The sequence below is a fragment of the Zophobas morio genome, unplaced genomic scaffold (assembly GCF_036711695.1).
Source record: "Zophobas morio isolate AGI-343-1 ecotype UQ-CSIRO unplaced genomic scaffold, CSIRO_AGI_Zmor_V1 ptg000012l, whole genome shotgun sequence".
Taxonomy (NCBI): Eukaryota; Metazoa; Arthropoda; class Insecta; order Coleoptera; family Tenebrionidae; genus Zophobas; species Zophobas morio.
This window is the reverse complement of record NW_026972117.1, coordinates 26,897,411-26,914,389: the sequence shown is the minus strand read 5'-3', so window position 1 is coordinate 26,914,389 and position 16,979 is coordinate 26,897,411. Positions and strand designations below refer to the sequence as shown.

At 31.8% G+C, this 16,979-nt stretch overlaps 1 protein-coding gene across 2 annotated transcripts in view; it reads right to left on the bottom strand.

Moving 5' to 3' along the window:
• The window catches only part of LOC135128122 (nephrin-like), a 488,435-nt gene that overhangs the window by 214,094 nt on the left and 257,362 nt on the right, over nucleotides 1-16,979 (bottom strand). The gene's annotated exons all lie outside the window — the stretch shown is intronic.

Sequence of the window (16,979 nt, the reverse complement as noted above, 5' to 3'; positions counted from 1 at the left end):
TGATTCAAATTTTAAAATTTCCATAAAAAATGTCAAAAATAACATTTGTCAATAGCAAAAATTTACGGTATGGGTCGTATTCTAGCAAATTACTATTATGAATAACTAATTATTTAACTGTTTATTAGACATGCAGTTCATTAAAACAAATCAGTAACACAAAGTTAATTCTTCAATTTTGACATTTGATATTTTCCAAAGTTGGTGCAGGGATTTTTTAACCATTTTTTTTTTCGAGGTTTTCAGAGCCTTCTTAACAGGTACCATCGAGCTTTTCCGTTATTTTTCGAGCATCCGATATATACGGATTTCCGAAAAGACTTCCTGCGGTCTTTCAACACCTCTTACCAATTCAATTTATTCAAATTTTATTTGCTTGATAGAGAACAGTGTGCTAAATATAAACATTACATTTCTCGGTCATGTATGTAGTCCTTCATATGCGATATCATAAGGCTCCAATTTTGGACCGCTGTTGTTTTTGTTATTTATAAATGATATAGTTATAAACTATAAATATAAAACTTATATTTGCCAGGGTGCATTTGTGGAACCGCTAATTTCATGTTTATATTTCATAACTTCAAGTGAAAGTGGGTCACCTGTTTGCATATATCTGCCGTCTGTCTGTTATTTGTTCGTAATTTTAGAAAACAGATAATTTCGAAAACTATTACTGTGAAATTTTAAATTTATTTTAAGACTAACGTGTATATATGTAGTAAACCTTGGAACAAAATTTATATATATATATTAATAATCCACTTCAAAAATTTGATAACATCAGTTGTAAATTTTACCAACTAAATCCTGTTTAAAATATGGAGAATAATATCTTTCTATATACCTATAAGATTTCTTAATCCATCTCAGTTTAAATCTTATATGTTTTTAGAGGAAAAAAATACAACAAATTCCAGAACTTAACGTCGTAAGGTTTTCACGAACATGGTAAATCACTAATCAGAATTCGCTTATTAATTACCGTTAAAAAATTTATGACATTATCTCAAAATTTTGTTAAGTAAATCTCATTTGAAATTTATGGTGTTCCTTTATTTGTGGCTTAATAATGTGACCATATTTCTGAATATTATTTTTGAATATGACAAATAAATTAGTGAATGCTGCAATTTATCTTACTGATTAAATCAAAGATGGTTTACCTAATTTTCCTAAAATTTTGGGTACATAATTGATACGTTGTTATAACTGTATGTATGGAAATTGATGTGTCCATCTACGAAATTCATGATGACAACACAAAATTTGTAGAATGCATTGTTGGAAGTTTATGATCACCCTATTTTAGGATGCAGCGAATATCGTAAAATATAAAATTTGCAAAATCAAATTTTATAACTTATCTAAGAAGTTGGTTTTGGGTAAATGAGACTAGGGAAGTTCTGCATAAATAATTTAAAACATTTTTTTGTTATTATTTTAATGCTGTACTGAAATTTGGAAATATGTTTAATTTGTCGAGAAAGAAAAGGAAGAGGATATTTTAGATTAAGGCAGACGACAATGTTTTTTCAGGATTACTCTAGACAGTAAAATATAAAATTTTAGTTTTTCTATTGGAATAAAATTCTGGTGTATATAATATCCAAAAACGACTTAGTTAAAGACAAATCCTAAATTATTATAAATGTCCGAGGAACACATGTACAATCCAGGAGATCAAATTACTTCCTCTAAAGATAATATTAGACCGGTAAAATGTAAGACGCACCAAGTAAGGAAATTTTGGTATCATACATCATATGCCATTAAAAAAAAAAAACTGATTTAGTATATCCATATATACAGACACCACATTTTTTTAATCTGTAGCTAAATATTTCACAAGAATGCATCAAAATAAAAGCAGAAAACCTTCCGTTCGAAGCGTGGACTAAATATAGACTCTTTTAATTGTAATTCATGGAATTTTTTATAATAATTAAATGTGTGAACTCTGGAACAATTTCGATAAAATTTTCAGGATAAATCCTTTTGAAAAAACCACTCCAACAGGTTTATAATACGAATAAGCTTGAAATGTTTTGAACAATATTAGAATTACCGCTTCTTGCTTAGTAGTTACTTTACATGACGGTATTTTTGTTATTATTCTTTAATGTTCACGAACGCAAAGGTAAATCTAAATAATAAGCGGGAGAAAAGTGTCTTCTAAGTGTAAACACCAACAATAGGCATTAAATTAGCCGCCTTTGAGGTTTCTTGTTATCGAAAATATCAGCTATAACGTGTTTTTAAAAGGCTGTCTAAATTATAAATGTGTCTAAAGAATTATTTTTCCATAAATTAGTGCTGGAAGTACCTTTGCGAGTGAATGTTTGTAAAGAACTCATTGTGCTCATGTTTGTCGTTTGTGTTTTCCGCACAAAAATGTTTACACATTTTGTTGTTTTTTTAACAAACACATGTAACATGTACCATATCAACTTCAAAAGCTTTGAAAGAAGTAAATAATAATGACGACGTGAGATACTGTTTGTTATGAAATGGGAACAATAAAATAACTGAAGCAAAACTACAAACATTTTATTTTCCTGTGACTAATAGTTACACGTATTTTTAAGGAGGATGAAATTTTTATCCATGGAGTTCTAGACTTTTAACTTGTGTAAAAAAGTGACAAAAAAAAGACACTTTTTGGACGTGTTCTGGTTAGCTCTCTACATCTGGTAATCGATGGAGTATTAAAAGTTCTGTTGTTAATTTCATTTCCTAAGTGGAAATGTTAGTTTTGTTAACTTAAAATTAGTGAGATTATACAAAGCAGACGTTATCAACAACACTTTACAAAATTAAAAATAATGTAAAGTCTGAATAGCATTACAAATTCGGATGTATATCAAGCAGAAAATTTGAGAATACTGATTTTATTAACATAAACACGAATCAGTCTGAAGATTTTGAAGGATATGAAGATGTTTAGCAAGTCATTCCGTTGCTCTTTTGAGAATTAATTCTTTTCATTTGGAATTTATTTTTTGTATTAATAGTGTTAGTGTAATCACACAAGTTCCTGTAATTATTTAAGTAATCTCTAGGGCCTTATAAAGTAAAAGTACATCTTTAAAGTTAAAAACAATGACGTTTACGGAATCTTAATTTGATCTCGAGATATGTCCTCGGAATTTTAAATGAGAAAAACAATGCACAGATAATATACCTAAGGATCGCTCCAATATACTTTGCCGACAAATACAAGAATTAAGAGTGGAAAAAATGCGTGTAAGACTGCATATCACACCATAATTTTACATTCATGGTATGTGAATAAATTTGAGCTTTTAATTTATTATACTGTCTACTTTACAATTCTCATTCATTCTTGCAAATTTTAGCTGCAGGTGCTGTTTTGTGTGGAGTTTCTGCATAAAACAAAGTAATAACCACAAGTGACAATTTACGCCCGCAATATCCATAAAAAGTTGTAAAATCCACATATAAAATAAGAAATGGCAGCATAAAGCATTTACATAAAGGAATATGCAATCACTTACCAACGGTGTACCTGAGTAAAGTTGCGCTTTGCTTCTTTATGTCTCGTAATTTTCAGAAAACGCATTGTTGCAAGATGTAAAGGTAAATGCGCTTTCTTCGGATTTCTGCATTTAAAATGGCTTTAGAACATAAAATGGACTGTAGTTTTTGCGTCAGCTCCCGCAAAACTTTTTATTATTTGTTGTAAACTAAAAATGTCCACGAAGCGCATATGCATTTTTATTGTTTCACAATATTATTATGCATGAAGTTCTGCAAAAGTGTTAGGAAGTTAATTACATTTTTTGTAAAAATATTTCATTTTAATTAACTACATTTACGTTGGTTGTATCTTTCGTAAAATGTAATACTCATGTTGCTGAAATTTGCTTTATACAATAAAACAAATAAAGAGAAAAGAATATTTCATTTCGCGAATATCGAATTCTTTCCCAGACGAGGCTTTTTATTATCTACATTTAAAATCACTTTGTTTACGTTATTTGTAATAGGTATATGCCAACGAGATTTTTCCTAAGAAAATTGCGGTCGACAGTCACAAAACGGGGCATTTAAATTTCAAATGGAAATGAATAACAAGATTTATGATTTTATCCATTTATCATTTGAATGAGCCGATGGGGTCATTTTGTTAGCATTTCCCATTATCTCAAGACTGCTCGAAATAAATCTGAATTTTTTCATTTATGTTCATTAGTGCAGCTGGTTTGGCCTACTGGGTCAGGACTAGAACGTTAATTAAAATACCTACTTCTAATAATGCAAGACGAGCGGACACACTTATTACAAACCCAAACAGCTTTTATTTGTGTAAGCATGGTGTAAGAAAGCTGCTTTAAAAAACGAAAGTTGAGTAGAGTTATAAAAAATACGTTCCTAAATCAAATATAAAAATGAAATGAAACTACAATTATCACTATTTGCCACTGGTGTAATTAAAGAAATACGGCGTGGAATGTTCAAATTTAAATATTAGAAGTATTTATCAGAATTTATATATATAATATGCATGACCATGTGAAGTTTCTGTTTAGTCGAAAAAGCTCTTTGTGTTCACTGAAGTTTTGTAATCTGGGACCGTACAATTCATTATTTTTTTTAAATCCAACCCTCCGTTTTAATACTCGATTTCAGCAACCCCATATACCAAAAAATCTACGTCCACACAAAGTAAGCTTGTAACTGCTTTCAGGTAGCTTCAGCTGATCATTTAATCTTATTAAGAACACAGTACATACATATCAAAAGAAATAATAAAAAAAAAATGAACCAAAATTATTTAGGCAGAACTTTCCTCTCGTTTGATGTACAATCTGTTCTGCGTGTATTTCGGGGCGAATTTTTCAACAAAGAATTATTTTGTAACATTTTGTAAGTGTTGTGCTGCTTCTGGCAATAAAACTAAAAAAAAATATTCTGAGTATTTATTTGAACAATCATACGTTTCGCCTGCGTTTGCCTGGGTTCCTCAGTGGTATTCAAATAATATAATACTGTGTTCTACGAATTTCAGGAAACTTAAATGAAATACAACAAAATATATTCAGCTTTTTCGAAAAATTACAAAATTTGATTTTTTTTATCACAATTTAAATTAGATCAGAGTAGTTTAGGTCACTTTTTCAGGTAATAATGAGTAGGAACGCCAAACTTGTGTTGGTGGGGCGAGATTTAGCAATAAGAGCATATGCAGTCTTGTCATGACTATCGGTCATTTCCGGATCAGTAAGTTTTATTAAAAATTTTGCAGCGTAACTATTTAGGGGAGAGTTCAAAAAATAAAATTAGTTTACTGTATTGTTCTCCTACGTTTTCAAAAGTGTGAATTACCGATACATCAACATACATATGAATATGTATTTTTAGCATCTTTTATTAAGATAACTTCTGCATCGAGCGACAACACAAATTGTCTGTTCTCATGTTGCACGAATTTTAATTATTTTAAGTAAACGGCAACACAAAAATAATTCCTTCAGAAAATTAAATGTGGGAGAATCAGGGAACTGCAAGTAGAATTAAATTAAAGATAGTCATGTTTTATTTTTCATCGTAACAAGAAAAATAATTTACGACAACAGAGGCGATATATCACTGTTTTACCTTAAATCCTCAGAACCTATAAATTAGCTTACTCATCCCATCAAATATTTTATGACACAAAAAGATCCTCGTTCAAAATTTTCCGCTTTCATAAATGTTTTAGACCCTTTTCACAGGACGTGAACCCTCTGTAATGTGCTGATTTTCAACAAATGTGTTTGGACCATATTAAAAATGGCATGTCACAAAAATGAAACAATAAATCTAACGAACATTTAACATTAACAAACGACTTTAGTTAAACCCTTGTCATATATACGCTTCAACCATACCACGTTCCGCAGTAAATATAAAACGACCTCTAAGGATATCAAATTAAAAGCGTGCGAACAAAGCACTTCTTTCATGCTGGCTCTTAATTCCCTCATTTTATTTCGTGGTGACTTTAAATAGTTTGTGTATTTATTTTTTCGTTAAAGTTTTTTCAGAGTAACCGCGAAAGATGTGAAAGTCCCTTCTCGACTTGTTTCCTGTGTCAAAGAAAGTTTGTTAAAGAGCACAATAAGTCGAAACGCCACTTCAGACTCGCTACAAAAAACATGTTCGTTCGTTCGTTTTCAGACCCTCCGTACAACACATATAATCTACTTTCTTTTACAAAACTTTTCTGAGTTATGCACGATTTTCACTTAATTTTTCCAATATCATCCGGGGAGGTAAAATTCGGTTAGCAAAAAGTTGCGACTTCGTTAGATTGGCCGCCGTTGGGCCAGAAGGTGTAAGTTATTACCGCCGGTCAACACTTCAGTGTCAATTTGTACAATAAACTCGGGTTCATTTTTCACAGCGAACTAACTAATAAACCCAAACTGCGTGGGCCCGTATTTAGCCACTTTAGCACATAATTCAGAAAGTAAAGACAACGCACCCACGTTCGTTTCCATTTCGGTAAACTGATTTTACCTTATTGAAGTGATGCCAACCTACCTGTATCCGCGAAGCACACGTAAAATTGTGTTGTAATTTTCGTCTGACAACTTTACTGCTTTCACCGTCAGCAAGCATTTTTGTACATCCATACACGAAGTGAAAGTCATTTATCCAAATTGGCTAGACTAAGAATTGTTTTAGACATCTTGCATAGCAGAATTGAAGAAATTTTATATTCAAGCGAAAGAAAACTCATGTCTGTCTACAGAAATTGATGTGATGTGGAACAGGTACGCAAATAAAGTTAAGAAAATTATTCATAACTCACAATTTGATATAGCGTAGATCTGACAGTTTCAAAATGGAACTGTAATTTGTGAGCTTTTCGCTAAACAGGTTGCTGTTTTAAAACTTTTAGAATATCCAGATATGATTGTTTTTTAACTTATCCGCACTGAAAAACGTTTTCAAATTCCTTGTTAGTTTGACACGCTGGAATTGGTGCTAATATTTCTATTACATCGTTGCAATCATCACAATTAGAAATTATAAAGTAACCACATTATTCTGTCAGTGGTATTTCTTAAAAGCATATATGTATATACTTACTTATGTAGGTCTTTAAACTTATATTTTATCTAACTATTATAGCATGATTAAAACAATAGTCATTTTGCCATGACGTTATTACTTTTTTAAAGGAAATGAATAAGTGACTTGTAACCAGTGTTCTATAATCACTAACTCAATATTAGTCTCTACATTGTAACTAATTTCTATATATTATGAATTCTAAGTTTTTGAAGATGAATAAACAAATCTTTTGCGTTCTCAAGCGTTTTACGATTTAAATGATGATATTCTTGTAACTTATTTAAAATATTTTAATGATCACTCCAGTAATTTTTGAGGTGATCTGTTTAAGGAAGTTACTTACAGACGACAGACAAACGGAAACGGAGGACCTATTTTTTTAAAGCTATAAGACGAATAAAACGTCAAAGAAACATTAGATTAACCGTAGTTCATTAGCTTATGCGCGAGGAATAGAAAAATATTCAAGATGTTTGTGTGTTATAAAAGAAAAAGTCAGGTTTGTGTTCATGCTGATAAGGGGTGATTAAGAGGGGCGTCCATTCTGAATTGTTCTATATTTGAAATTTTGTACTCTTTTGTAAGGAAATAAATTTTGCTACATTTTGCCTACTGTTCAAGCCGATCTCAGTGCTACCCAGAACTGTACGAAAACTCTTGAAAATGACAACACATTTTTATGAAACTCAAATATGTTCTTCTGCGTTTCTTTTTAGTAAGTATTTTTAAAGAAGACATATTACACGTATGTTTGTATTGCCAGACAACACATATTTTTCTCAATTTCTCTTTATTTCTGTTAGTTCCTACTTTTTAAATAAAATTTTCAGAGTTTCGTTTCGATTTTTTTTTCAGTTCGGTAAATTAATTACAGAGAAGTGAGGGGGGAAGCATTTTTTTTTCTCTCAAAATAATTTCACTGTGTACTATTTACAAAACCATACAACTCTAGTCCTTGACTTTCTTTCTTAGTATTAAAACTGGAACTAGATTTAATGAAATATCGAGGGTATACTCTTAGTGACAATAATCGACACCAAATATTAATATGTTTGATCATAAATTAATTCAATATTCCAATGGTGAACACCCGCACGAAACTGCATTTTAAGTTTACTAAAAAATAAAGAGGTTAAATGAATGTGAACAAGTATTTTTTAAGTTCTTGTAATTAAGGTATAAGTATGCTCTATTTCAAATTTCAAAATCACAAACGAAACTATAAAATGTCAGTTATTTGTAAATCCGATGTACTTTTAGTGATATGGTAAAAATGTTAATAAAATAATATTTATAAATTAACAGAAAGTGAATTCGGAGTTCAGATTTTTCTACTACATCTTGCACTTTTCAATATATTGTAGTTTGAAGTGAATTTTTGCTTAATTTGTGTTTATTCAAAATTAGCTCAAAACAAGAAATCGCGGAGATATATCATAGAAAAAAAAATGGTCCAAAGTTATTTAGACAGAAATTCCCTCGCTCCTGAAGTACAGTTCAACAAATACTGCTTTTCTGAAAAATTATAAAATTGATTTTGCGGAATTTTAGTTTTTCGTGATAACTTCTATGGAATAAAACCACATAGAAAGTATTAGTCACAGTGTAATAGAAAAAAAGAAAGTGGGAGCCGCGAGGAGATTTAATATTCTTAAAAAAAGACACCTGGGGTCCGCGAGAAGGTTTGGCCTTCTTTAAATAAGGACAGTTGGGACCCCCGAGAAGGTTACACATTCTTAAAACAAGACAGTCGGGACCCTCGAGAAGGTTTCACATTCTTAAAATAAATTGACTCAGTTATTTTTTTTTCAGACACCTTGTATAAGCAAATCTAAAAAATATTAATGCAGTGATAAATCACAATCATCATACTTTGCACATTTAAGAGAGGATTTATTCGGCAAACTTTTGAGTTGATGTCATCAGTTTTTTGGAGGGGATAAGTAAATATATTTTGATAATGAAATTTATAATGATTATCATAACTGTAAACCAGCTGCAAGATTTCAAAGCATTCGGTTGTGCAGATTCCAAATTAAACTGCAAAATGTTATTTTATACAATTTAAAACCCATTTACTATGTACAATTTTGAAGTGACCTCATCATATTAGTGGTGGAGATGATTAGACAAATTTTGGTTAGCGTTTTACCATCTACATGATATTTCTAATATTGCAAAAATACAAAATTTGACAAGTACTTCCCCAGTACTTTCAGAGATTATCTGTCTAATCAAAATCCGGGACGGCAGACACATGGACAGACAGACCGGCAGATAGATGGACAGACAGACGGAAACGGGAGACCTATTTCTTCGTATTCTAGTGATCATAAGGGGTCGAGAGAATGTAAAGCACAGAGCCGGCCGACGGACTCGATTGCAATACTTCCTTTGCTTACGCTGGGGAAGTAGAAATGGATGTTTTTTCCTATTTGATGAGGCAATTCTCATTTTTAAACTGAATAATAATAAAATTTTTGTCGAATGACTGACATTTTTTAAGCAAAAACTGTCAAATTTTTTATTACGCACAAATCTAAATAAGTTTAAAAAAAATACAACTTATTGGATAAAAATAATAACAAGTATGAATTTATTGCAATAATTGAAGTGACTAGTATCAATGACTCGAATTAAATACCTTTATATTAATTTAGAAAATACAAGAATCTTTGTGTTTATTAGTTACTATTACAAATTCTTTTGTTAGACATTTTCATTATTGAAATCGAGGCCCTCATTGGATTTCAACACAGAGCCTATTAGGCTTCTCCGCCTTCTCCTTGCAGGTTTAAGTAATCCCATAAACACTAGGTTGGCAAGGACTAAGATTTCCTGGTTTGAAAGTTTTCAATTTGAAATGAGAAATTTTTGAGATATTACACATAAAACTAGAGCGATATTTTGAGAAAATTGAATAAATAATAAATGATTTTAGATGAGAAATAATATATTTTATTAACAGATCAATTTGATACAGTGAGCAAACTGACGAATATTGGCAATTTGAAAATTACACAAGACGAAATCATTGAATGAAATGTATTAAAATTTATACAATGTTTGTGTCTGTTCTAATGATGAAACGTATTCCTAGTTATCTACGTGTTACCATGTTCTTTCTCTTTAAAATAAATTATAACAAATGAGGACAGTATGAAACAACAATAGGAAAACAAAATCTCTGTCGTATTGTCTATTTGACTTTCTAACATTATCATCCTCTTCATATCATTAAGCTTCTATGACCTCTATTTTGTTCACAGTTAGCACCGTTTTTGTCAAACACAACCAACAAGAATCGCATGACGTTTATATTTTAGTGTTATTGTTTTCAAAGTTAGATAAAGTTATCTCATTTTGCAGTTTAGAACTCTAGTTGGAATCATTGCATTTACGTCCAAAAGTGGAAGTGGAATAAGGTGGCAAACTTCAGTTTTGAAACATTAAAACAATAAATAGCTTATCTCTAGATCAAAATGATTTCGAATGATATAATTTCGTAAACATAATTCTTGTAAGTCAATAATTGAGCACGTGCTGGTTTGTATTATTAATTAATCGATTTGGTACATTTATTACTTATCTAAATAAAAACTTACTCTATTGTGTTGTGTAATTATATACTTAGATATTATTTCACCCATTCATTCAAAGTGGTTTATTATGTATTCTTAACATTATTTGTAAAAAATATTTAAATCTCTATACATCTAAAACAGTTTTTGTCCAGTCAATAGTGAATGTTTCTGATAGTAACACTGTAGCGTATGAAATCGATAAGTTTTGGTTTTACTTATTAAATTATTCTTAAGATTTGCATTGAGGATGCGATAAATTCATAAAGTTTGGTAAGTTCTTGTTTCAACATACGCAGTTCGTTTATGATCTACGCTAACGTTGACTCATTTCATAAATTTGTAACAAAATTTTAATTTTAATTGTGTTGATTGTTACTGGACAAACGGCAACTTATCTTGGACGAATAACTATAAGAAACGTACGCATGTTTGATTAATCGAAACATTTTTATAAAAACATATGACCCTGGTGACCCTGGAATTATTGAAACATGTTAAGTAAATAATTGCTGAAATGTCTAATATGACCGGATGTAATTTAAAATTTAATCGATTTTTTAATTACACATTAACTAATAAGAAAATAATCTTGTCAACTTAAAATCATGACCATTTGCAAGTAATATAAAAGCGAGTAAGATGTCTGTCTACTAGAATATCCATCATAAATCTTGGACGTTTGATGTTAGGTTTAGAGTAGCTTTACATATTGAGAAATACAGCCATTTTTCAATCCTGCGGTGAGCGATCGTTTTACATCATCGTTTTTCCGGTTTCGTATAAGTGTCTTATTTATTTTTAATTTTATCTTCAAATAACCTAGCTTTCTGGTATCTGTAAAATTATAACTGGAAGTAAAATATAAATATTGTATAAAGGATATTTAATTCCTATCATGCTATATTCGCTCTTGGAAAGTAAACGGCGTAAAAATAGAATGACAGTAAAGTTCAAATCAATATGCATTTTAATTTTATCAAGCTTTTAAATCTTTATTTGACAATGTAAAGAAGGAATCCATATAAAATGTCGGAAATGTTATTGTTTTAAGCAAATAAATATAATATTTCGACTGAAAATATTATTAACCAAAAGCTATTATATGCATGTTAGGTGCAATACAGAAATTTAACAAAAGATGAATTTGTCGGAAAACAGAATACCGAAATCTAAAGAAACGAAGATTCAGTGTAGGTTTTGAATTCTTGAATAACGCCAATATCAAGCTTCGGAACTTCTTGAGACTGTCGTCTCTGCGCAAATTGAAAAGCTTTCTGTGCAAATGCACAATGTAGTGAATAAAATTTATTTTACTATTTTGTTTACACGAAGGAAGTATTTTTATAAAATTGTTGATACTGCTTGTGAAACACCGCGAAGTTGGAAAGCAAACACCGACATTTTATAAATGTATTGCTGTTTTTACTTCTCGTGTGGCAGTGAAGGAACAGTTTCAGGGTGATTGTAACAAATAGATATATAATTAAAGCTTCTTTTTAAAAATTACACGAACTTTTTCCTTTAACATCAGGACTTCTATGATTTCTCCTAATATCTCAATATTACCGAAGTTCAGTTTCTTTCTCAAAGGGTGGTTGATGTAGGTTGCGTTTCACGAATTTGTTACTTTAAAATGGCATCCAAATTGATTTGAATTAATCAATACTAGTTACATTTAAAGTAAAATTAGAGATTTACTTCTACCAGTTCTACCTGTCCAGGAAAGACAAAAATTAAAAATTAAAATTCTTATGCTCGTCTAAACAGGATCTTTTATTAATAAATAGTTTTAAAGTAAATGACATTGGAAACTTTTGAATAGTCTTTTGAGAAGGAACGTTATCCTGAACGGGTGCTGTTAAAACACGGACACTATCAATAAAGAATTGAAGTTTTTCATTTTGTGAGAACGAGCTTAGTCATATTTTGAGATATGTTGACTTTGCTATCAGATTCAGGTCTACTCTTACTACACTATAACATAGGAATTCTACAGAAATTCTGAAATGGAACAGAAGACGGATAAAGAACGGGAACTTATGTAAGAAGAAATTAATCTAATCCAGAAAGTGCCTTTCAAGGTCTGTTTGAAACCATTCTACTCTGCCGTCTTGAAAAATTGGCAATTTGAAGCTTTAGGAAATTGATAAAGAAATGGAGAAGAAATATAGATAAGTTTGCTGGTTTATGTTTGTAGCTGAAAACAGCATCAATGATAATAATTTGATAATAATTTGTGGAACTGATTATCCTTTCATTGTTCGAAAAATGTTTTGGAATATTTTATGCTTATCGAGATTAGAGCCGAAGCAACAGCAATGGCTAAGAACAATTAGTTCAGTTAGGGAATGGGGAACTAAAGAAGCGAAAGCTCTAAAACATGAAGGCTTTAATGAGTTTAACTCCAACGCAACTAAATCTCAGATTTGGCGTTCTAAGCACTATGTTTATCTCGTAACAGAAAATTGTGTTTACTTATTATATCTAACTAGAAGATATTTCGTCCATTGTCGTTAAAGTAAAGACTCGGATAAATATTTGTTTAAAAAAGAAACCAGCATCAAAAGAAATCAGCCTTTCAAACAGAATATTATCTGCAAACAAAATAAAAATTGGTTGAAGTTTATTTCGGGAGACCTTCTCTCGCCCCTGAAGTACAGTCTAACAAATGTAGCTTCTTTGGGAGGCTTCTAAATATGGCGATTACCGATTTGAATCCAAATTGACACGTTGATAACGCTTATGGATTTAATGATTCGATTATATAGCAGTTTTTCTATGATTTTAGAAAAAACTGGTACCAGAAAGATAGGTCTATAATTCAATATATTGTGTTTAGATTACTATCTTATGAAAAGTATCAACTTTAACATGTTTCAGTTCTTGCGGAAAATAACCATCCAACAAACATGAATTAATTATTTGTGTTAAAGGATGAGATATTTCTTTAGCAAAGTTTTTATCTAGTGAATATGGAATATCGTCAAATACCGAAGAGTGTTTATTGGGAAGTTTATAATTATTTTCAACTTCCATTATATTGTTGCAAGATGTCCATGAAAAACAAGAAAACAATAATTAAAAGTTGAAACTGTACTCCCTTGTCAAAAAGTAAAGTTATTTTTCGTTTGCAAGAATTTATTAAACCCACATAACATTTGGTGTCAGAAGTGGGATTCTTGCAAAACTTCTAATGCCGGTGACGAGAAGAATAACGATGGTAGATGAATCATTGCCATTTCAAGATTTAATGGAAATGATGAAAAGGATTCAAGAAGATACGAGTCAAAACAAGGAAGAACTGATGACAGGAGTGAGAAACAGTTTAGAAGTTCTTAAAGTTGAAATTAATACTAAGGTAGAGAATCTTTTAGAAGACAAAATTAGGGTGCAGAGTGAAGAACTGGTTGCGAGCAATAAACTCATTATTAAACTAAATCCATATGATGGTAAGGCTTCGTGGGAAGAATATTTCACCCAGTTCAATAAATGACTGAGGGATTCAGCTGTGACCGTATTGCAGAACTTATCGCAGGAAGATCAACTGAATTATGAAAAGCTCACATCAGTACTAAAACTGAGATTTGGAGATGCCCATTTAGCTAAACTTTTGTATGGTCAACTTCGAAATAGAACACAATGTTCAAACGAAGATCTTACGTCGTACGCGTATGAAGTTCAGACTTTACCGAGAAAAGTTTTTGTAAACTCCCCGCTGGAAAAACCGGAATTAGTCGCAACAAAACAATTCGTAGAGGGTATAGAGGATATTGTAGTTCAGGAGATTGTGCGATTATCCTCAGGCTTTGCAAGAAGCTTTCGTCAAAGCGCTTGACATTGAAGCTGCTATAAAGCCGACTCGGTTGACTATGAAAATTAGAACGGTTGAAGCCAATGTTGATTCAAGATTCTCCAAGAAATGTAATTCGTTGTTGGGGGTGTGGAAAAAAAAGGATATATACGTTCTCAATGTGATATTGATACATCCAAATCAGATAGGTACATTTTACTTGGACACAGATACAAAAAAAGGAGCAGTTCTGTCTCAAGAGGAGGGTGGTTTGGAAAAAGTAATTGGTTATTATAGCAAAACATTACATCGTCAGAAAAATTGGTATGTCACTAGAAAAGAGTTGTATCCTGTAGTAAAGGCATACGTAATTTTCATACTTTGTTGTTTGGAAGAAAACTAATGGTACGTACAGACCACTCGGCTCTTCAGTGGCTGATGAACTTTAAAAATCCGGAGGGACAAATTGCCCGCTGCTTGGAGTATTTACAGACTTACGACTTTGATGTTTGTCATCGTCGTCGGAAAAGTCATGTTAATGCAGACTTTCTACCGAGAATACCTTGCGACGAAACTTGTAAAGACTGCAATAAAGATGAAAAACATGATGTCTAAGTAAATGTTACAAAGATTGTGCAGTTTGAAGTAAATGAAAAAGAATTATCGTTTGAAGGCTTTAGAAAAGCCCAATCGAAGATCCGTCTTTAAAGTTAGTTACAGAATGGAAAAATTGTAATTACAAGCCGATTTTCAGGAGGTATCGAATATGAGTCCACTGGTGAAAGCATATTTGGCGCAATGGGTCTCCTTGATGGTTAAGGAGAGTGTTATCGTTTGTTAGAGAAATTAGAACTTATCAAACAGTTACATAGCAGCGATTACGGTGGTCATTTGGGTGTAACTAAAACTTTAAGAAAAGTTAAGGAGCGATTTTACTGGGCAGGATGTAGAGAAAATGTGCAAGAATATTGTAGAACATGTGACGTTTGCAATTTTCGAAAAGACCCAAGTACTCGCAATAAAGCTAGAATGCACAATTTAATGTCGGGTCCCTGTTTGAAAGAGTAGCAGTAGATATGTTGGGTCCTCTGCCTGTCACCGAGCGAGGAAACAAATTTCTTATCGTTTTAATGGATTATTTTACAAAATGGCCACAAGTAATGCCTGTACCAAGTCAAGAGGCTGAAACCATCGCGGAGGTCTTAGTTGACAATGTGTTCTCAGGGTTTGGAGTTCCCACAGAGCTCCATTCAGATCAAGAGAGAAACTTCGAATCCGAAGTATTTCGCGAAACAATGAAGGTTATGGGTATTAATAAAACAAAAAGGCATCTTTTTAACTTTATTGCAAACGTCGTTTGGTCATGAATCAATCTTTGGCCACTGTTTTCTTGTATGGAAAAAAGTATTGAAAAAACAATTTATCAATTGTTTCAGGATACACCGCCTCCAGCAGTGTTCTGTAATTTACATATACAGGGTTATTCAGCTAACATGACCCATTTATGTTTTTAAAATAGGCAACCTAAAATACCGATTCCACCTAAACCTGGATTACAAAAAATGTTTCAAAATTGAATTGTATCAAAGTTTGCTAAATGTATAGAAATGTCAGTGTCAGAAAAATGTCTATGCATTCTTACGATAATAACGAGAAAACCGACCAATCTTTGTGGTTGGTTTGTGGGTGTAAGTGCATGCTCGCTCCAGGTGCAGATGATTAGAGCGGTTAGGATGAAATTTATTTATTTGTCTAGTAATAGCAATTTGTCCCATAACTCCCATATGAGGATTCTCATTGACTTGTGCAAGTAGTTATACTTCATTTTCCAAGGTAGTCGCAGTCTGGGTTCCGCTTCCTTTTGTTAGCCGGCCACGTTCTTACGCAACGAATTTTCTAGCCTCTTGAAAGTTTTGGGTGTTGGTTCACGGTCAGGGTATCTTCGGGCATACAATTGTGCTGTACGCCTAGCCTTTTTGTGTCATTCTCCATAACGTGTTCATAACTAAGGATCATGTCGGTTTTCTCGTTTTTGAATGCATAGGCGTTTTTCTGACACTGACGTTGACTGACGTTTCTATATATTTAGCAAACTTTGCTACAATTTAATTTTGAAACATTTTTCGTAATCCAGGTTCAGGTGGAATCGGTATTTTGGGTTGCCTATTTTAAAACCCTAAATGGGTCATCTTAGCTGAATAACCCTGTATGTTGAAGCTCCAAACAATATTTTACCATTATTTGGACATTGGAAATTAAAAAATCTTGCGACAACTCGTAATTTTTCTTAAATATGTACACAAATAGACGGCAAATTAATAGCAAAAGAAATAATTATAATATAAGTAATAATAATATTAATAATGACGTTGAGCAAAGTAGATTAGCACCAAGCAGACTAAATCAGAGCATTTTAGACCATTTGTCAGGCGACGTCACGCGACACCCAATCTGTATGTATCTCGAACGTCATTTCGTCAACAATCCCATCACTGCATATTATTATTTGGTCTTAGTAC